The sequence below is a fragment of the Coregonus lavaretus genome (genome assembly GCF_964263955.1).
Source record: "Coregonus lavaretus genome assembly, chromosome: 30".
Classification (NCBI taxonomy): domain Eukaryota; kingdom Metazoa; phylum Chordata; class Actinopteri; order Salmoniformes; family Salmonidae; genus Coregonus; species Coregonus lavaretus.
In genome coordinates this window covers 32,735,703-32,757,831 of record NC_140017.1, presented here as the reverse complement: position 1 = coordinate 32,757,831, position 22,129 = coordinate 32,735,703, and the positions used below count along the sequence as shown (strand labels likewise).

The window sequence follows — 22,129 nt, the reverse complement described above, 5'->3', positions numbered from 1 at the left end:
GGCGTGGTTACACGTGGTCTGCGGTTGTGAGGCCGGTTGGATGTACTGCCAAATTCTCTAAAATGACGTTGGAGGCGTCTTATGGTAGAGAAATGAACATTCAATTATCTGGCAACAGCTCTGGTAGACATTCCTACAGTTAGCATGCCAATTACACGCTCCCTCAAAACTTGAGACATCTGTGGCATTGTGTTGTGTGACAAAACTGTATTTTAGAACTGGCCTTTTATTGTCCCCAGTACAAGGTTCACCTGTGTAATGATCATGCTGTTTAATCATCTTATTGATATGCCACACCTGTCAGGTGGATGGACTATCGTGGCAAAGGATAAATGCTCACTAACAAGGATGTAAACAAATTTGTGCACAAAATTTGAGATAAATAAGCTTTTTGTGAGTGTGAACCATTTCTGGGATCTTTTATTTCAGCTCATGAAACCAACACTTTACATGTTGCGTTTATATTTTTGTACAGTATATTAAGTTGTATTTAGGCTAGCTGCATAATATAAATTGACTCCCGAGTGGCGTAGTGCACTGCATCGCAGTGCTAGCTGTGCCACTAGAGATCCTGGTTCGAGTCCAGGCTCTGTCGCAGCCGGCCGCGACCGGGAGACCCATGGGTGGCGCACAATTGGTCCAGCGTCGTCCAAGGTAGGGGAGGGTTTGGCCGGCAGGGATGTGGGTTCGTTTCCCACGGGGGCCTGTATGGAGAAAAAAAAACATGTATGCATTCACTAACTGTAAGTCGATCTGGATAAGAGCGTCTACTAAAATGTAAATAACTAATTTATTTTCCTGACCACTTTCAACTCTCTCTCAACATTGATGTTTGTCAAATTTAGACTAAGTTACTTCTTCACTCGCCGAGGTCAGTGTTGTGAGCAAAACTAGCTAGTCTTATCGTTATATCCTTGCTGCGAAAATCTGGCAGACTTTAGGACGGCGAAAAGAAATGGCTCTGCTGGTGCCCTAGCCATCACCTATTCCCGATCCTATCCTTCGAGCGACGTGGCCAATCAGTGTGTGTTAGAGACACATGAATGGTAATATCCACGGAATGGCTCGCTGAACAAAAGCGCCCGTCTCGAATTCCCGTCGATAGAGAAAATTCGCTGATAAATCAGCACATAAGATTTGAGTTGGTAAGGCTTAGTGAAACCAAATGAATATATTCGACGCAAAGTCCAACGGTTTTGGTTTTGTTTCACTCAAGGAGGGAACTTGGCCTCGTGAGAGCTTTGTCGATCGCCAGGCGAGGCTTTTGGTTACATTGGAACGTAAGTAAAAACAAACATATCTTGCTTGTTTCATTTTATTGCGTCGAATATAATCAGGTTTGAACACATTCGATAGTGTTGTTCAATATTCGTGACGTTTAGAAAACTTGGCAGTGTTTACAACTTTGTCGCACTGGGTAGTTTTTTGGTATATATTTTGTCAATAAACCGTTCGCATGACAAGGCTAATTTACGACTTTTTGAAAACAAAGCGAAATTAAATTAAGTCGACTGGGAAGCAAGGCGTGGTAACTTGAGAAACTATAACTTGTATTTGGCATTTTACTTGTAATGAACAATGTTTAATTCATTCATCCCACCGTTTAGCTTGGTAAATAATGACAAAAGATGAATACACTGATTATGATTAGAATGTGTTCGTAACGATATTCTGAAAATGTTCTGTGACTGCAAGCAAATAAACATAATTAACAAACATTTTTATAGTTGACAACATGCAGAATATTCAGCACCTCATACTGTCGACAACTGGGACACCAAATAGGCCACCGTAATTGTTGTTACTTACATTAGGAAAATAACTTTTTGCAGAAACTGTATTGTTGTCTACTCCTTTGCAGAACTTTCATGTCTGGTTTCAGTTTCAATTTGATTTCCCATTGTCACAGCTGAGTTGACTTCTGTCTAGTCTGTGAGCAAGTCTATTTTACTGCTGAAGTGGGTTTACCAAATCGGACGCCTATACAAGTGGATCTGTTGCAGTTTGTTGGCCATTTTAAATGGTAAATGCTTTATCCCCTAGAGTAGCCGGTAACCACACCATCTGCCTGGCATGGGCACTGTCCAGATGAAGTGGCTGACATGTTATGGTGCGATGGACCAGTGGAGGAGCCAGTTATCATATTGATATTTATTTTTCTTTCCTTAATGCGTTTTAGTGGATGGTACATTAAACCTCTTTGTCACCAGAGTAGGCCTTGCTTAGTCTTTTGACTAGGCCTCCAACTAACCCATTATATGGAAAACCATTACCAGTTTATGGCGGTTGTATATAGGCCTAATCAATGAATGATCCCCAGGGGTGGAACTATTCCGATTTTTGCTAGTGTAGAACCATTCACGGCCCTCACACTCCAAATTATTAACATCTGGAGTTTGAACCCATGACCTCAGTCATGTCAGGTGACCTATAGCCATTTGGGTGGGCTACATGCATAGTGCATCATGACCACACAGATGCAGAGCTGGGATAGGCTAACTGTTGGATTTTTTTGGGGACCAAATACAATGCTTTTTCTCTGTAAACAAATTAAGACTTTCAGCATACTTAGAGAGAAGAGCACTCAACATGTACTGCACTGACACAAATGACTGATGATTGGTTGAAAGAAATTGATATGAAGAAGATTGTGGGAGCTATACTGTTAGATTTCAGTGCAGCCTTTAATATTATTGACCATAACCTGTTGTTGAGAACTTGTGTTATGGCTTTTCAACCTCTGCCATAGCTCTGAATCCACGATATCTATGTAGTAGAACACAGAGGGTTTTCTTTAATGGAAGAGTCTCTGTTAAACATGTAAAGTGTAGTGTACCGCAGGGCAGTTCTCTAGGCCCTCTTTTATATTTTTACCAGTGACCTGCCACTGGCATTAAACAAAGCCTGTGGCCATGTAGGCTGCTGATTCAACCCTATACACGTCTGCAACCACAACTAGTGAAATCACTGCAACCCTAAACAAAGAGTTGCAGTCAGTTTTAGAATGGGTGGCCAGTAGTATACTGGTCCTGAACATCTCTAAAACTAAGAGCAATATATTTGGTACAAATCATTCCCTAAGTTCTAGACCTCAGCTGAATCTGGTAATGAATTGTGTGGCTGTTGAGGAGACTCAATTACTTGGTGTTACTTTAGATTGTAAACTGTCATTGTGAAAACATATTGATTCAATGGTTGTAAAGCTGGGGGAGGTCTGTCTGTGATAAAGAGATGCTCTGCTTTTTTTGACACCACACTCCACAAAGCAAGTATTGCAGGGAAACACACAGTATTATACAGAACAATGATTGCATGGACCTCCCTTTCATCTCATATAGCGCAAGTGAACAGCTAACTTGGTTTCAAAAAACAAATAAAGCAACACCTCACGGCACGCCTCTCCCCCATGTGACCTAGTTTTTGTGTGTATGTACTAGGCTTGGGCGGTATGCCATATATACCGTACGGGATGGGACGTGCAACTATATCGTTGTCTTCCACAGGAAATACATTAGTGCAGCTTCATTTTAATCAGATGACAACAAAGTGCAACATTATTTGTCTGGCAGCCACACAAGTAAATTAGCGTACAATGAAAAAGCAAGGTCTTTTTTGCAAAAATGTTGCATGGCCGTCATATTTCTAATGTTTATCATAGAAAGAATGTAGCCAGCTACATTTCCTAATGTTTTTCTTAAAGTTCATCTTGCATTTTACCTGAGAAAAGTAGGCTGGCTACACCGAGAAAAGTAACTGGAGAAAAGTAACTCCACATCAGTCAGAGCTATGTCTGACTGATATGTAGCTCCAATTGGCCCAGCGTCGTCCGGGTTTGGCCGGTGTAGGCCGTCATTGTAAATAAGAATTTGTTCTTAACTGACTTGCCTAGTTAAATAAAGGTTAAATAATTTTTTTTTTTTTTAAACTACGTCTGCTGATAGAATGGCCGTTTGTGAATTGTCATCTGAGTGAAGTGCAACTGAAGCACGAAATGAATCTGATGCCGATCAGAACTTACAGTAAAAATAATTTAATATTTAAGATATTTGTTACGTGTTTTTCCACGCAGGAAAGAATTATGAATTCTGCATTAACTTGCTAGTTAATCTAAGTAAGTGGCTGAATTAATAAGGTGACGGGGCATCATATTGTGTTAGCTTTCTTTTGTGTTTGAGAAGTCAAAGCCCTTTGGATGAGTTATTTGTATAGCAGCCACTCTCCCCTCTTCTCTGAGTAGAGCAGGCAGGCCCGTTGCCCTAGCGACTCCACACAGACACAGCGTGTAGACTACACATGCTGCTCCAGAGCCAGTACTGTTCTTCCTTCAGACAAGCATGCGTCAAAATCATTTGCACAATGTCTCTCATTCACATTCGCTTGTAAATGTCATTGTAAATGCTATTACTTGTGCTAATTATGTTAGCATTCTGGTAACAGATGCCCAATGGGCTTTTTTGCGTTTTTTGGCGCCCCCTTGTGTACTAAGCCGGTGATACCGTATATCTCGGTATGAGAGAAACGTTATGAAAATCTGGATAATGCCCAACCCTAGTATGTACTGATGTATGTGTAACTGATAGATGCACACACACTACATGTAAGTGTATTTAAATTGTAAAGTCTTGTCTGTAATGTATTTTTCATAATGTGTCGGTCCTCCGTAAGACTAGCTGTCACCATTGGTGTCGGCTAATGGGGATCCTAATAAAATCTCAATCAAATAGGCAGAATGTCCTCTCCTGGTCTGAGAATGGATTTAAGATGTCAGGATAGCTTGGATCAGTGCAAAGAAGGATAGGATTATTTCTAGGCCTACACGTTGGGCATTGAGTGTCTTTGTCCATCCTCTGTGTGGATTTACCTTATAAACTACATTAACTAATAATGAACGGTCTATAAATTAGTTTAAACCCTTTACAACCCCCTTAAAGGATGCCTTCTGTATATTTACCTGAAATAAGAAAATGACTAGTGGGGAACGATAGTGTAGTTTAACAGATGGGGTGTAGTTTAACATATTAGGTAAAAGCACAGGTGGAACACATCGGTATTATCTTTTAGACTGCTTCTCAGGACAGCCATTGAGTGGTAGACTTAATTTGAGAGAGTGGGCTAGATCCTGGAAGCAAGATTGTGATGGAACGCTTTCTTTCAGCACACCACCCCTGAATACACTTTAATGGAACCAGTTTATGTTGTGGTGTTTGTTGCATAGCCTACTGTCACATGTAGTACAAACAGGGTGTGAATGTGGCTACTATATTGCAATAAACATCCCACACAGGGCTGTGGTTCCTAAATGTGTGTTTAATGAAGTGGTGGTGTGTTGAGGGAAACAGAATATCCTACCCTGTCACAATCCTGCTTCAGCCCACTCGGTCAGTTGGTGCTAATGTTGCTAGCTATATTGTTTTCACTGTACCCTACCATAAAGTAAGTAAGTGAGCTGCGCTGACACTGACAGGACACCCTAACATTGTTGTGAGCAGGTTATGTGATAGTCAGGTTATGTTTCTCCCCTCGCAGTCTCAGTACGGGGGCTGTTGTGGCTCACGGCCATCCTGAGAGAGGCGTTTCTGATTAAATAGTCCCCCTCCACTGGGAAACGAAGCGTTGGCAGCTTGTTTCAGCTTCCCACATGTTTCTGTCACTGAGGGGAAGAGCTATGGAGATGCAGTCAGGGACTGAGTAGGAGCTTATGAAGCAGAATAAGCAATGTTTTGTAGCTAATTTGATGATGATGCGGTTATTGCCATGACAACTTTATTGCTGCTGGGATATTTGGCTAATTTATTGTGACAAATGAGGTTGCAAATGACTGGCGTGTCAGGCCCTGTGTGGAGCAGCAATCAGTCGTCCCAACAAACCGCTGTGGTGACATACAGAATGTATAATGACCCCTCACTCTTTCTCTCGATCGGTTTCTCGCTCTCTTTCTTTCCTGCTCTCTTTCTAGTCTTAATTTCTTTCTCTTTTAACCCACCTGCCTTCTATTTCTCAATGACTGGCATTATGAGGTCTTGACTGGCATTGCATAACAGTTAAGTGACATTGCTTGATTCACTAATTTGAATGACTCTGAAGAATAGCAACCAAGATTACATTTTGTCATCTTTATACTGCCAGTCAGTGCCACTGCCACCCCTCAGATTGCCACTCCATCTCCCTCCATCAGACAGGTGCATGCTATTCATGTTGATCACCATCTTGGGAACCTAGCTTCCAGGAACATAAAGTTCAGAACCGCACAAATCATTTCACATCCTCTTCTGTCGGTCTGTTCAATCAAAGCCCGGGAGGGACACTCACGGTCAAGGAGGAACGGCAAACTGCGGTTCCTCCGCTCCACCCTGTCTGGTGATGAATGCTTTTTAATCTCCACACAAACCAGCAATGCTGTGTCAGCCAGCAGTCAGTCAGCTGTCCAGAGTCGTGACACACTAGCACTAGTCCTATCGGCTGTGCCTGTGTGTCCCATAGCCCTCTGTCCCTCCATCCCTCCCACACACACACGGATCAGTGTCAGGGAGGGACATGTTGCCACTATGCCAGTGCTGCTGAGTGAGTCAAATGGTAATGTTTAAAAATCCCATTAAACGTGATCGGTCACTGAATGACACACTGGGCTGTAAGGGACAGCGGGACAGTTTAAAGGCCTCATGTTTACACTGTGTAATATCATACAGTCAATGTAGTAGTTTTAATGAATTTAATTGCTCAAGTTGCAGCTTGACTCGCATATTAATTTACTGTCCAAGTGCGTTTTTAACAGTTTTGGACTCACTTGGTCTGCGCCGTTTAGTAGGTGTGTGTGACTCGATCACAAAGATAATTGCTTTTTCATAGCCACTTTTGTGCTATAGTTATAGGCTACTCTTACTGATGTCACTTGTGTGTATTACCACCACTCCGTGTAGTCACGGTAACTAGGCTTCTCCAAGCTCTGATGCTGCTGATGGTCATTAGTAGCCTACCAAACTTGCTAACTGCCGGGTACTCAGCACTCTGTTGTCCCTCCTAATCACTCTGACATCAATGCAAATGTATTGAAAATCTAATCAAACACTTCATGAGAGCTCATGTTGCCCAACATTTCTATAGGCTGTGCAATTGTGTGAGAAAACAGAGTTTTGATGGCCTCTATTAAAAAGAGGAGGATCCCATCAGCTTTCTATAGGCTAGGCCTACTATATTTTATTTATTTAGCAACTTTCCTAATATTAAGCACATTGCTAAGCTTTACAACAGGAGAATAGCCTACCTGGCTGGCATGAAAATGAACCACGGGAAAATAGTCCTCCATTCACTAATTAAGTGCAAGATGACATGTATTTTTTTCCCCATGCCCCTGTTCCATGATAATGGTCTATTCTAAATCAAAACTAATTTCACACATATATCATTTAGTATATGTATAGACAACGTTTAAATTAAGAATAGTCTGATGGGTGACAATATTAGCCTATCACTTGTGAATGATGCCCAGCTTGTCCAGTAAGGCAAGAAACAGCGCGTGCCCCCCCCCCCCCCCACACTCCCACACTTTTTCAAATCATAGTCGCACAACTCATGTAGCCTAGCCCATAGGCATATATGTTTTAATAAGGTTTGTATCACAACTAAAGTGCGGAAATAACTTCTTACAATTTAAGCACATTAATCTGCTTCATAAGCGGTGTAGAGCCTAATTGGCATACATAGGCTGCGCGTGAGTTTCAAGTTTGGCCAAGATCATTTTCACCAAAAAAATGCGCCTCTATAATAAAGCATTACATGCATAATCGCATTTGCCGTCACTTTCGAGAAGTGTTTTCCCGCTAATTGATTGCATTTTGGACGATTCGCGCTTATAGCCTAATAGTTTATCAACATTTTAAGCTAAACGTTCTGATCTGTTGCATCAGCCTCATTGCTTTTAAAAGGTTTTTGATATCAGTGGTTTTATTAATTTGGGATTTTTCGCATCCCACAACTGTCGCAGAGTATGTTTTGGAATATTTATTTATTGCACAGAAGGACAAGTTGACCAATAGAATAGGTAAACTTTTGTACTATGGGGGATAGTAGATTGACAGGCTAGTGCTTTTGCTATTCGTTAGGCCTACTCATCTTTTTGGCTGCCGAAAAGTAAATGTCTAACATCTTCAATATGCGCCTCGGAATTTGATGAGTGAAGCACGAGGTTGCGTCCCCGACGTGTCTGTCTTCATTCACTTGTAGCCTACTTCTTAGCTGAAATACCTGTGAGAAGGACCCGATCACCTGACTGGCATGGGTAGGTAACAACACATCCGCCACGCTGATCCTCAACATGGGGGTCCCTCAGGGGTGCATGCTCATTTCCCTCCTGTACTCCCTGTTCACTCATGACTGCATGGCCAGGCAAAACTCCAACGCCATCATTAAGATTGCCGATGACACAACAGTGGTAGGCCTGATCACCGACAACGGCGAGACAGCCTGTAAGGGAGGAGGTCAGAGACCTGGCCGTGTGGTGCCAGGACAACAACCTCTTCCCTCAATGTGATCAAGACAAAGGAGATCATTGTGGACTACAGGAAAAAGAAGAGGAGCGAGCAAGCCCCCATTCTCATCGACGGGGCTGTAGTGGAGCAGGTTGAGAGCTTCAAGTTCCTTGGTGTCCACATCACCAACAAACTAACATGGTCCAAGCGCACCAAGACAGTCGTGAAGAGGACACAACAAAACCTATTCCCCCTAAGGAGATTGAAAATATTTGGCATGGGTCCTCGGATCCTCAAAAGGTTCTACAGCTGCACCATTGAGAGCATCCTGACTGGTTGCATCACTGCCTGGTATGGCAACTGCTCGGCCTCTGATCGCAAGGCACTACAGCGGGTAGTGCGTACGGCTCATTACATCACTGGGGCCAAGCTTCCTGCCATCCAGGACCTCTATACCAGGCGGTGTCAGAGGAAGGCCCTAATAATTGTCAAAGACTCCAGCCCTCCTAGTCATAGACTGTTCTCTCTGCTACTGCACAGCAAGCGGTACCGGATCACCAAGTCTAGGTCCAAGAGGCTTCTAAACAGCTTCTACCCCTAAGCCATAAGACTCCTGAACATCAAATCAAATGGCTACCCCCTTCGCTGCTGCTACTCTCTGTTTATTATCTATGCATAGTCACTTTAATAACTCTACCTACAGTTGAAGTTGGAAGTTTACATACACCTTAGCCAAATACATTTAAACTCAGTTTTTCACAATTCCTGACATTTAGTCTTGGTAAAAATTCGGTGTCTTAGGTTAATTAGGATCACCACTTTATTTTAAGAATGTGAAATGTCAGAAAAATAGTAGAGTGATTTATTTCAGCTTTGATTTCTTTCATCACATTCCCAGTAGGTCAGAAGTTTACATACACTCAATTAGTATTTGGTAGCATTGCCTTTAAATTGTTTAACTTGGGTCAAACATGTTGGGTAGCCTTCCACAAGCTTCCCACAATAAATTGGGTGAATTTTGGCCCATTTCCTCCTCACAGAGCTGGTATAACTGAGTCAGGTTTGTAGGCCTCCTTGCTCACGCACACTTTTTCAGTTCTGCCCACACATTTCCTATAGGATTGAGGTCGGGGCTTTGTGATGGCCACTCCAATACCTTGACTTTGTTGTCCTTAAGCCATTTTGCCACAACTTTTGAAGTGTGCTTGGGGTCATTGTTCATTTGGAAGACCCATTTGCGACCAAGCATTAATATCCTGACTGATGTCTTGATGTTGCTTCAATATATCCACATCATTTTCCTTCCTCGTGATGCCATCTATTTTTTGAAGTGCACCAGTCCCTCCTGCAGCAAAGCACCCCCACAGCATGATGCTGCCACCCCTGTGCTTCACGGTTGGGATGGTGTTCTTCGGCTTGCAAGCATCCCCCTTTTTCCTCCAAACATAATGATGGTCAGTATGGCCAAACAGTTCTATTTTTGTTTCATCAGACCAGAGGACATTTCTCCAAAAAGTAAGATCTTTGTCCCCATTTGCAGTTGCAAACCGTAGTATGGCTTTTTTATGGCGGTTTTGGAGAAGTGGCTTCTTCCTTGCTGAGCGGCCTTTCAGGATATGTCGATATAGGACTCGTTTTACTGTGGATATAGATAATTTTGTACCTGTTTCCTCCAGCATCTTTACAAGGTCATTTGCTGTTGTTCTGGGATTGATTTGCACTTTTTGCACCAAAGTACGTTCATCTCTAGGAGACAGAATGCGTCTCCTTCCTGAGCGGTTTGACGGCTGCGTGGTCCCATGGTGTTAATACTTGCGTACTATTGTTTGAACGTGGTACCTTCAGGCGTTTGGAAATTGCTCCCAATGATGAACCAGACTTGTGGAGGTCTACAATTTTTTTCTGAGGTCTTGGCTGATGTCTTTTGATTTTCCCATGATGTCAAGCAAAGAGGCACTGAGTTTGAAGGTAGGCCTTGAAATACATCCACAGGTACACCTCCAATTTACTCAAATGATGTCAATTAGCCTATTCTGACATTTTCCAAGCTGTTTAAAGGCACAGTCAACTTAGTGTTTGTAAACTTCTGACCCACTGGAATTGTGATAAAGTGAATTATAAGTGAAATAATCTGTCTGTAAACAATTGTTGGAAAAATTACTTGTCATGCACAAAGTAGATGTCCTAACCGACTTGCCGAAACTATAGTTTGTTAACAAGAAATTTGTGGAGTGGTTGAAAAACGAGTTTTAATGACTCCAACCTAAGTGTATGTAAACTTCCGACTTCAATTGTACATATTATCTCGACTAACCGGTGCCCCCACACATTTGCTCGGTACCAGAACCACCTGTATATTACATTTACATTTTAGTCATTTAGCAGACGCTCTCTGGCCCAGAGCGACTTACAGTTAGTGAGTGCATACATTATTTTTTTAATTTTTTTTTCATAATGGCCCCCCGTGGGAATCGAACCCACAACCCTGGCGTTGCAAACGCCATGCTCTACCAACTGAGCTACATCCCTGCCGGCCATTTCCTCCCCTACCCTGGATGACGCTGGGCCAATTGTGCGGCGCCCCATGGGTCTCCCGGTTGCGGCCGGCTACGACAGAGCCTGGATTCGAACCAGGATCTCTAGTGGCACAGCTAGCACTGCGATGCAGTGCCTTAGACCACTGCGCCACTCGGGAGGCGCACAATAGCCTCGCTATTGTTATTTTTATTGCTGCTCTTTCATTATTTGTTACTTTTGTTTCGTATTATTTTATATTGTTTTTTGGGGGGGTGGGGGGGTATTCTTAACTTCATTGTTGGTTAAGGGCTTGTAAGTAAACATTTCACTGTAAGGTCTACACCTGTTGTATTTGGCGCATGTGACAAATACAATTTGATTTAATAAGAATTGAGAGATCCGAGAGAGCCATGTGAGTGAGAGGTGCTTCGGAGCACAGCAGCCGGGAGAAGGGAATTATAATTATTATATTCAGCCCAAGGGCACAACGGCCACTTTGGCTGCAAAAAGCATGGATTTTTTAGGGGGCATTATGGCCTCACAAGTGGGATGCCTGGTGAGAATATTATCAAGTGCTTGTCAAATTGTAAATGAGAGACTGAAGTTTGTGCAGCTTGAACAAGTAACAAATCAGAGGTCATGCCTTTCATGCGACTTTTTTCCTGTCATGCAGCCTTAGAGTGTATTATAATTCAAAACATAGCCCAACGTTTGTATCACAACTAAATTTGCATAAATAACTCTAAATTAATCATATAGGAGGACCAGTTTCTTTGATAACCGCTCAACACAGAATAGCCACATGTGCGCACTTCCTTTGAAATTGTTTGGAGAAAATATACTTAATATTTTATTGAGCTATGATCAATTGTATTCATACTATAAAAAACAATGCCAGGGAATTCTAAACACATCTTGTCTGCTAAATGAACTAGTGTAGCCCACAGCCATTTGGCATAGCCAGATCAGTGCCTAACAAAAGGACAACTCAGAGTATGCTATTCTGTTCTTCTGAAATAGACTACATTTTCTTCATATCATGCTTCTTTAGACCTGTCTAAAATAAATAATGGATTTATTGTGATGGTGTAGGCTATATTACATGGATTTATTAGACTTTTTTAAATGTAGCTGTTCCAAAGGTCTGCATCAGTGGCTTGTAGGCTATGGGTGGAAGCCAGGAGATGCTAAACGTGTTTATGTTAATTAACGGTAAATTACCTTACATTTTAGACATTTACATTTTAGTCATTTAGATGAGCAATGAGCAATTAGGGTTAAGTGCCTTGCTTAAGGGCACATCGACAGATTTTTCACCTAGTCGGCTCGGGGATTAGAACCAGCGACCTTTCGGTTACTGGCACAACGCTCTTATTTGCTTGACAATCACCTGCTGACAAAATGTTATGACCGCCACAGCCCTACTTGTCCTGTGCTAATAACGATAAAAACGGGTTTGCATATATTTTGTTTATCTGTAATCTGCCATGTCCAATTTCATGTAAATTAAGGTTACATTAGCAATGGCTAAGCCACCAGTGGCTGAACTGGGTTGCCTGTCAAGGCTATCATACTGGAAGGTACTGTGTGTGTTATTACAGGTTTGCTCTGTATGTTGTCAACTAACTTGGGATCTGGTTGTTTTTTTGTGATTTTTATTTCTCTATGCACACTCTCAGGACTCTACACACTGACACTCCAACACGCACACACATTTATATTGACTACATGCACACACGTATACTATCATAATTTACACTGATGCTACTCTGTTTATCATATATCCTGAAGCCTAGGCACCTTACCCCTATACATTCGGAAAGTATTCAGACCCCTTGACTTTTTCCACATTTTGTTAGGTTACAGCCTTATTCTAAAATTGATTACATTGTTTTTTCCCCTCGTCAATCTACACAATACCCCATAATGACAATACCCCATAATGACAAAACCAGCAACACGGTTTCAGAAATGTCAGACCCTTTACTCAGTACTTTCTTGAAGCACCTTTGGTAGCGATTAGACTTGAGGCTTCTTGGGTATGGTGCTACAAGCTTGGAACACCTGTATTTGAGGAGTTTCTCCCATTCTTCTCTGCAGATCCTCTCAAGCTCTCAGGTTGGAATGGAGAGCGTTGCTGCACAGCTATTTTCAGGTTTCTCCAGAGATGTTCGATCGGGTTCAAGTCCGAGCTCTGGCTGGGCCACTCAAGGAAATTCAAAGACTTGTCCCGAAGCCACTCCTGTGTTGTCTTGGCTGTGTGCTTAGGGTCGTTGTCCTGTTGTAAGGTGAACCTTCGCCCCAGTCTGAGGTCCTGAGCAATCTGGAGCAGGTTTCCAAGGATCTCTCTGTACTTTGCTCCGTTCATCTTTGCCTCGATCCTGACTAGTCTCCCAGTCCCTGCCGCTGAAAAACATCCCCACAGCATGATTCTACCACCACCATGCTTCACCGTAGGGATGGTGCCAGGCTTCCTCCAGAAGTGACGCTTGGCATTAAGGCCAAAGAGTTCAGTCTTGGTTTCTTCAGACCAGATAATCTTGTTTCTCATGGTCAGAGTCTAGGTGCCTTTTGGCAAACTCCAAACAGGCTGTCGTGCCTTTTACTGAGGAGTGGCTTCTGTCTGGCCACTACCATAAAGGCCTGCGTGGTGGAGTGCTGTAGAGATGGTTGTCCTTCTGGAAGGTTATCCCATTTCCACAGAGGAACTCTAGAGCTCTGTCAGAGTGACCATCAGAGTCTTGGTCACCTCCCTGACCCAAGGTCCTTCTCCCCCGATTGCTCAGTTTGGCCGGGCGGCCAGCTCTACGAAGAGTCTTGGTGGTTCCAAACTTCTTCCATTTAAGAATGAGGCCACTGTTCTTGGGGACCTTCAATGCTGCAGAAATGTTTTGGTACCATTCCCCAGATCTGTGTCTCAACACAATCCTGTCTCGGAACTCTACGGACAATTCCTTCGACCTCATGGCTTGGTTTTTGCTCTGACATGCACTGTCAACTGTGGGACCTTTTTATATAGACAGATGTGTGCCTTTCCAAGTAATATTCAATCAATTGAATTTACCACAGGTGGACTCCAAGTTATAGAAACATCTCAAGGATGAACAATGGAAACAGGATGCACCTGAGCTCAATTTCGAGTCTCATAGCAAAGGGTCTGAATACTTATGTAAATAAGGTATTTGTTGTTTTGTAATACACTTGCAAAAACTTCTAAACCTGTTTGTAGATTATAAAAAAATAAAAAAATCCATTTTAGAATAAGGCTGTAACGTAACAATGTGGAAAAAGTCAAGGGGTCTGAATACCTTTTTATATACAGTGCCTTCGGAAAGTATGTGGACACCCCTTCAAATTAGTTGATTCGGCTATTTCATCCACACCCGTTGCTGACAGGTTTATAAAATCAAGCACACAGCCGTACAATCTTCAAAGCCAGACATTGGCAGTAGAATGGCGTTACTGAAGAGCTCAGTGACTTTCAACGTGGCACAGTCATAGGATGCCACCTTTCCAATAAGTCAGTTTGTAAAATTTCTGCCCTGCTATAGCTGCCCCGGTCAACTGTAAGTGCTGTTATTGTGAAGTGGAAACTTCTAGGAGCAACAATGCCTGAGCCGCGAAGTAAATCGTCTGTCCTCGGCGGCAACACGCACTACCGAGTTCCAAACTGCCTCTGGAAGCAACGTCAGCACGAGCTGTTCGTCGGGAGCTTTGTGAAATGGGTTTCCATGGCCGAGCAGCCACACACAAGCCTAAGATCACCCTATGCAATGCCAAGCGTCAGCTAGGGTGGTGTAAAGCTCACCGCCATTGGACTCAGGAAGCAGTGGAAATGTGTTCTCTGGAGTGATTAATCACGCTTCCCCGTCTGGCAGTCCAACGGCTGTATCTGGGATTGGCGGATGCCAGGAGAACGCTACCTGCCCCAATGCATAGTGCCAACTGTAAAGTTTGGTGGAGGAGGAATAATGGTCTGGGGCTGTTTTTCATGGTTTGGGCTAAACCACTTAGTTCCATTGAAAGGAGATCTTAACGCTACAGCATACAACGACATTCTAGACGATTCTGTGCTTCCAACTTTGGGGCAACAGTTTGGAGAAGGCCCTTTCCTGTTTCAGCATAACAATGCCCTCAAGCACAAAGCGAGGTCCATGCAGAAATGGGTTGTCGAGGTTGGTGTGGCTGAACTTGACTGGCCTGCACAGAGCCCTGACCTCAACCCCATCGAACATCTTTGGGATGTGCTGAAATAAAACGCACAAAAAGCTTATTTCTCTCATTTTGTGCACAAATTTGTTACATCCCTGTTAGTAAACATTTCTCCTTTGCCAAGATAAGCCGTCCACTTGACAGGTGTGGCATATCAAGAAGCTAATTAACCAGCATGATCATTGCACAGGTGCACCTTGTGCTGGGGACAAAAAGAGGTAACTCTAAAATTGCAGTTTTGTCACACAACACAATGCCACAGATGTCTCAAGGTTTGAGGGAGAGTGCAATTGGCATGCTGACTGCAGGAATGTCCACCAGAGCATTTGCCAGATAATTAATTGATAATTTCTCACCCCATAAGCTGCCTCCGACGTTGTTTTAGAGAATTTGGCAGTACGTCCAACCGGCCTCACATCCGCAGACCACGTGTAACCACGCTGGCCCATGACCTCCGCATCTGACTTCTTCACCTGCGGGATCGTCTGAGACCAGCCACCCAGACAGCTGATGAGTATTTCTGTCTGTAAGAAAGCCCTTTTGTGGGAAAAAAAACTAATTCTGGTTGGCTAGGCCTGGCTCCCCAGTGGGTGGGCCTATACCCTTCAAGGCCCAACCATGGCTGCACCCCTGCCCAGTCATTTGAAATTCATATATTAGGGCCTAATATTTTTCAATTGACTGATTTTCCTTTTATATGAACTAACTCAGTAAAATTGTTGCGTTTTTATATTTTTGTTCAGTTTACACAGTGGTCAGTGTATTAGGTACACCCACCTAGTACCGGGTTGGACCCTCCATTGGCTCCAGATCAGCCTGAATTCTTCACGGCATTGAAACGTTGCTCAATTGGTATCAAGGGACCTAATGTGTGCCAGGAAACATTCCCCACACTACACCACCGCCACTAGCCTGTATCGTTGATACCAGGCAGGGATGGGGCCATGGACTCATGCTGCTTATGCCAAATCCTGACTCTGCCATCAGCATGACGCATCAGGAACCGGGAATCGTTGGACCAGGCAATGCTTTTCCACTCCTTAATTGTCAAATCAAATCAAATCAATTTGTATTGGTCACATGCGCCGAATACAACAGGTGCAGACATTACAGTGAAATGCTTACTTACAGCCCTTAACCAACAGTGCATTTATTTTTAACAAAAAAAGTAAAAATAAAACAACAAAAAAGTGTTGAGAAAAAAAAGAGCAGAAGTAAAATAAAGTAACAATAGGGAGGCTATATATACAGGGGGGTACCGTTGCAGAGTCAATGTGCGGGGGCACCGGCTAGTTGAGGTAGTTGAGGTAATATGTACATGTGGGTAGAGTTAAAGTGACTATGCATAAATAATTAACAGAGTAGCAGCAGCGTAAAAAGGATGGGGGTGGGGGGGCAGTGCAAATAGTCCGGGTAGCCATGATTAGCTGTTCAGGAGTCTTATGGCTTGGGGGTAGAAGCTGTTGAGAAGTCTTTTGGACCTAGACTTGGCACTCCGGTACCGCTTGCCGTGCGGTAGCAGAGAGAACAGTCTATGACTAGGGTGGCTGGAGTCTTTGACAATTTTGAGGGCCTTCCTCTGACACCGCCTGGTATAGAGGTCCTGGATGGCAGGAAGCTTGGCCCCAGTGATGTACTGGGCCGTACGCACTACCCTCTGTAGTGCCTTGCGGTCGGAGGCCAAGCAGTTGCCATAACAGGCGGTGATGCAACCAGTCAGGATGCTCTCGATGGTGCAGCTGTAGAATTTTTTGAGGATCTGAGGACCCATGCCAAATCTTTTCAGTCTCCTGAGGGGGAATAGGCTTTGTCGTGCCCTCTTCACGACTGTCTTGGTGTGTTTGGACCATGATAGTTCGTTGGTGATGTGGACACCAAGGAACTTGAAGCTCTCAACCTGTTCCACTACAGCCCCTTCGATGAGAATGGGGGCGTGCTCAGTCCTCTTTTTTTTCCTGTAGTCCACAATCATCTCCTTTGTCTTGGTCACGTTGAGGGAGAGGTTGTTGTCCTGGCACCACACGGCCAGGTCTCTGACCTCCTCCCTATAGGCTGTCTCATCGTTGTCGGTGATCAGGCCTACCACTGTTGTGTCGTCGGCAAACTTAATGATGGTGTTGGAGTCGTGCCTGGCCATGCAGTCATGGGTGAACAGAGAGTACAGGAGGGGACTGACCACGCACCCCTGAGGGGCCCCCGTGTTGAGGATCAGTGTGGCAGATGTGTTGTTACCTACCCTTACCACCTGGGGGTGGCCCGTCAGGAAGTCCAGGATCCAGTTGCAGAGGGAGGTGTTTAGTCCCAGGATCCTTAGCTTAGTGATGAGCTTAGAGGGCACTATGGTGTTGAATGCTGAGCTGTAGTCAATGAATAGCATTCTCACGTAGGTGTTCCTCTTGTCCAGGTGGGAAAGGGCAGTGTGGAGTGCAATAGAGATTGTATCATCTGTGGATCTGTTGGGGCGGTATGCAAATTGGAGTGGGTCTAGGGTTTCTGGGATAATGCTGTTGATGTGAGCCATGACCAGCCTTTCAAAGCACTTCATGGCTACAGACGTCAGTGCTACGGGTCGGTAGTCATTTAGGCAGGTTATCTTAGAGTCCTTGGGCACGGGGACTATGGTGGTCTGCTTGAAACATGTTGGTATTACAGACTCAGTCAGGGACATGTTGAAAATGTCAGTGAAGACACTTGCCAGTTGGTCAGCACATGCTCAGAGTACACGTCCTGGTAATCCGTCTGGCCCTGCGGCCTTGTGAATGTTGACCTGCTTAAAAGTCTTACTCACATCGGCTACGGAGAGCGTGATCACATAGTCATCCGGAACAGCTGGTGCTCTCATGCATGCTTCAGTGTTGCTTGCCTCGAAGCGAGCATAGAAGTGGTTTAGCTTGTCTAGTAGGCTTGTGTCACTGGGCAGCTCGCGGCTGTGCTTCCCTTTGTAGTCTGTAATAGTTTTCAAGCCCTGCCACATCCGACGAGCGTCAGAGCCAGTGTAGCACAATTCAATCTTAGTCCTGTATTGACTCTTTGCCTGTTTGATGGTTCGTCGGAGGTCATAGCGGGATTTCTTATAAGCGTCCGGGTTAGAGTCCCGATCCTTGAAAGCGGCAGCTCTACCCTTTAGCTCAGTGCGGATGTTTCCTGTAATCCATGGCTTCTGGTTGGGGTATGTACGTACGGTCACTGTGGGGACGACATCATCGATGCACTTATTGATGAAGCCAGTGACTGATGTGGTGTACTCCTCAATGCTGTCTGAAGAATCCCGGAACATGTTCCAGTCTGTGCTAGCAAAACAGTCCTGTAGCTTAGCATCTGCGTCATCTGACCACTTTTTTATTAACCGAGTCACTGGTGCTTCCTGCTTTAGTTTTTGCTTATAAGCAGGAATCAGGAGGATAGAGTTATGGTCAGATTTGCCAAATGGAGGGCGAGGGAGAGCTTTGTATGCGTCTCTGTGTGTGGAGTAAAGGTGGTCTAGAGTTTTTTTCCTCTGGTTGCACATTTAACATGCTGGTAGAAATTAGGTAGAACGGATTTAAGTTTCCCTGCATTAAAGTCCCCGGCCACTAGGAGCGCTGCATCTGGATGAGCGTTTTCCTGTTGATTTATGGCCTTGTACAACTCATTCAGTGCAATCTTAATGCCTGCATTGGTTTGTGGTGGTAAATAGACAGCTATGAAAAATATAGATGAAAACTCTCTTGGTAAATAGTGTGGTTACAGCTTATCATAAGATACTCTACCTCAGGCGAGCTAAACCTCGAGACTTCCTTAGTATTTGATTTTGTGCACCAGCTGTTGTTTACAAATATACACAGACCGCCACCCCTTGTCTTACAGGAGTCAGCCGTTCTATCCTGACGATGTAGCGTATAGCCCGCTAGCTGTATGATATCCATGTCGTCGTTCAGCCACGACTCGGTGAAACATATTACAGTTTTTAATGTCCTGTTGGTAGGATAACCGTAATCTTAGGTCATCCAATTTATTTTCAAATGATTGAATGTTGGCTAATAGGATGGATGGAAGAGGCAGTTTACTCGCTCGCCGTCGGATCCTTACAAGGCACCCCGATCTACGTCCACGATATCGCCGTCTCTTCCTCACGCGAATGACGGGGATTTGGGCCTTGTCGGGTGTCTGTATGATATCCTTCGCGGCCGCCTCGTTGAAGAAAAAATCTTCGTCCAATACGAGGTGAGTAATCGCTGTCCTGATATCCAGAAGCTCTTTTTGGTTATAAGAGACGATGGCAGAAACATTATGTACAAAATAAATTACAACTAACGCGGAAAAACACACATAATAGTACAATTGGTTAGAGGGCTGTAAAACGGCAGCCATCTTCTCCGGCGCCACTTTGGCGCCACTTTGTGTCGGTGATCGCGTGCCCACTGGAGCCGTTTTCTTGTTTTTAGCTGATAGGAGTGGAACCCAGTGTAGTCAGTGTTTGTCACGGATGGGCTATTGCAGCAGACAACGAGTTGTGCGTTCAGTTATGCCGTTCTGCACACCACTGTTATACTGCGCCGTTATTGCCCGTTTCTTGCCATTCTCCTTCGACCTCTCTCATCAACAAACTTTTTTCACCCACAGGACTGCTGCTGACTGGATGTTTTTTGTTTGTTGCATCATTCTTGGGTAAACGCTAGACAATAGCATGCGTGAAAAGCCCAGGAGGCCGGCCGTTTCTGAGATATTGGAACCAGCATGCCTGGCAACGTCGATCATACCACGCTCAGTCGCTTATGTCACTCATTTTGCCCATTTCTAATGTTCAATCGAACAGTAACTGAATGCCTCTGCCTGCTTTATATAGCAAGCCACGGCAACGTGACTCACTGTCTGTAGGAGCTAACCATTTTCTTGAATGTGGTGTACCTAATAAACTGTTGCTTTTTTACTTGTTTTTTTATTCTACCTTATTTTACTACATTGCTATGGATTACTGCATTGTTGGGTTTGGAGCTTGCAAGAAAGCCATTTCATTTTACTTGAAACTTGGTATGGTGTAGTCTAGTGGTGATCTGAGTCCCTATGCCCCCCCCTGGTATGTGACACACACACAACCCACCTACAGGTGATGGATGCCTCTTTCCATAGTGGAGGAGAGATGCAGCAAAACAATCATTCATCTCTTCCCCAGATCTGAGGGTGAAAGAGAGGCTCCTGGAAAAGACTTATGCCCACACATTTCTATACTCATACTGTACTGATCATGCATGCTGAAACTGTGGTACCATACACAGGCACGCAACAGCATATTGACTGCTGTGAGCACGTATTCATGTCCATATTGGTACGTTGGTTCTGGTAACCATCTATATTTGTGATGAGTGGGATGACAATCTATATGCATTGCACATCTTTCTGGTCTTGGATATTGAGACCAATTACATACAGTTGAAGTCGGAAGTTTACATACACTTAGGTTGGAGGCATTAAAACTAGTTTTTCAACCACTCCACACATTTCTTGTTAACAAACTATAGTTTTGGCAAGTTGGTTAGGACATCTACTTTGTGCATGACACCTATTATTTCCAAGAATTGTTTACAGACAGATTATTTCACTTATAATTCACTGTATCACAATTCCAGTGGGTCAGAAATTTACATACACTAAGTTGACTGTGCCTTTAAACAGCTTGGAAAATTCCAGAAAATGTCTTTGCTTTAAAAGTTTCTGATAGGCTAATTGACATCATTTGAGTCAATTGGAGGTGTACCAGTGGATGTATTTCAAGGCCTACCTTCAAAGTCAGTGCCTCTTTGCTTGACATCATGGGAAAATCCAAAGAAATCAGACAAGACCTCAGATAAAAAATTGTAGACCTCCACAAGTCTGGTTCATCCTTCCCAAACGCCTGAAGGTACCACGTTCATCTGTACAAACAATAGTACGCAATTATAAACACCATGGGGCAGCCGTCATACCGCTCAAGAAGGAGATGCGTTCTGTCTCCTAGAGATGAACGTACTTTGGTGCGAAAAGTGCAAATCAATCCCAGAACAACCGCAAAAGAACTTGTGAAGATGCTGGAGGAAACAGGTATATCCACAGTAAAACGAGTCCTATATCGACATAACCTGAAAGGCGGCTCAGCAAGGAAGAAGCCACTGCTCCAAAACCGCCATAAAAAAGCCAGACTACGGTTTGCAACTGCACATGGGGACAAAGAGCGTACTTTTTGGAGAAATGTCCTCTGGTCTGATGAAACAAAAATAGAACTGTTTGGCCATAATGACTATCATTTTGTTTGGAGGTAAAATGGGGTGCTTGCAAGCCGAAGAACACCATCCCAACCGTGAAGCACGGGGGTGGCAGCATCATGCTGTGGGGGTGCTTGCTGCAGGAGGGACTGGTGCACTTCACAAAATAGTTGGCATCATGAGGAAGGAAAATTATGTGGATATATTGAAGCAACATCTCAAGACATCAGTCAGGAAGTTAAAGCTTGGTTGCAAATCGGTCTTCCAAATGGACAATGACCCCAAGCATACTTCCAAAGTTGTGGCAAAATGGCTTAAGGACAACAAAGTCAAGGTACTGGAGTGGCCATCACAAAGCCCTGACCTCAATCCTATAGAACATTTGTGGGCAGAACTGAAAAAGCATGTGCGAGCAAGGAGGCCTACAAACCTGACTCAGTTACACCAGCTCTGTCAGGAGGAATGGGCCAAAATTCACCCAACTTATTGTGGGAAGCTTGTGGAAGGCTACCCGAAATGTTTGACCCAAGTTAAACAATTTAAAGGCAATGCTACCAAATACTAATTGAGTGTATGTAAACTTCTGACCCACTGGGAATATGATGAAAGAAATAAAAGCTGATTAATCATTCTCTCTACTATTATTCTGACATTTCACATTCTTAAAATAAAGTTGTGATCCTAACTGACCTAAGACAGGGAATTTTTACTAGGATT

General features: G+C 43.8%; 1 protein-coding gene across 2 annotated transcripts in view; it reads left to right on the top strand.

Moving 5' to 3' along the window:
* The first annotated feature begins 1,008 nt into the window (after window positions 1-1,008).
* Window positions 1,009-22,129, top strand: part of LOC311106130 (SPRY domain-containing SOCS box protein 4-like) — a 66,087-nt gene continuing 44,966 nt past the window's right edge. Inside the window, exon 1 of one of the 2 annotated variants that reach the window (XR_014610296.1) lies at window positions 1,009-1,280. The gene's annotated coding sequence lies outside the window, so the exon portion shown is untranslated. The remainder of the gene's footprint in view (window positions 1,281-22,129) is intronic. The other variant, XM_084148450.1, reaches the window with a different exon arrangement.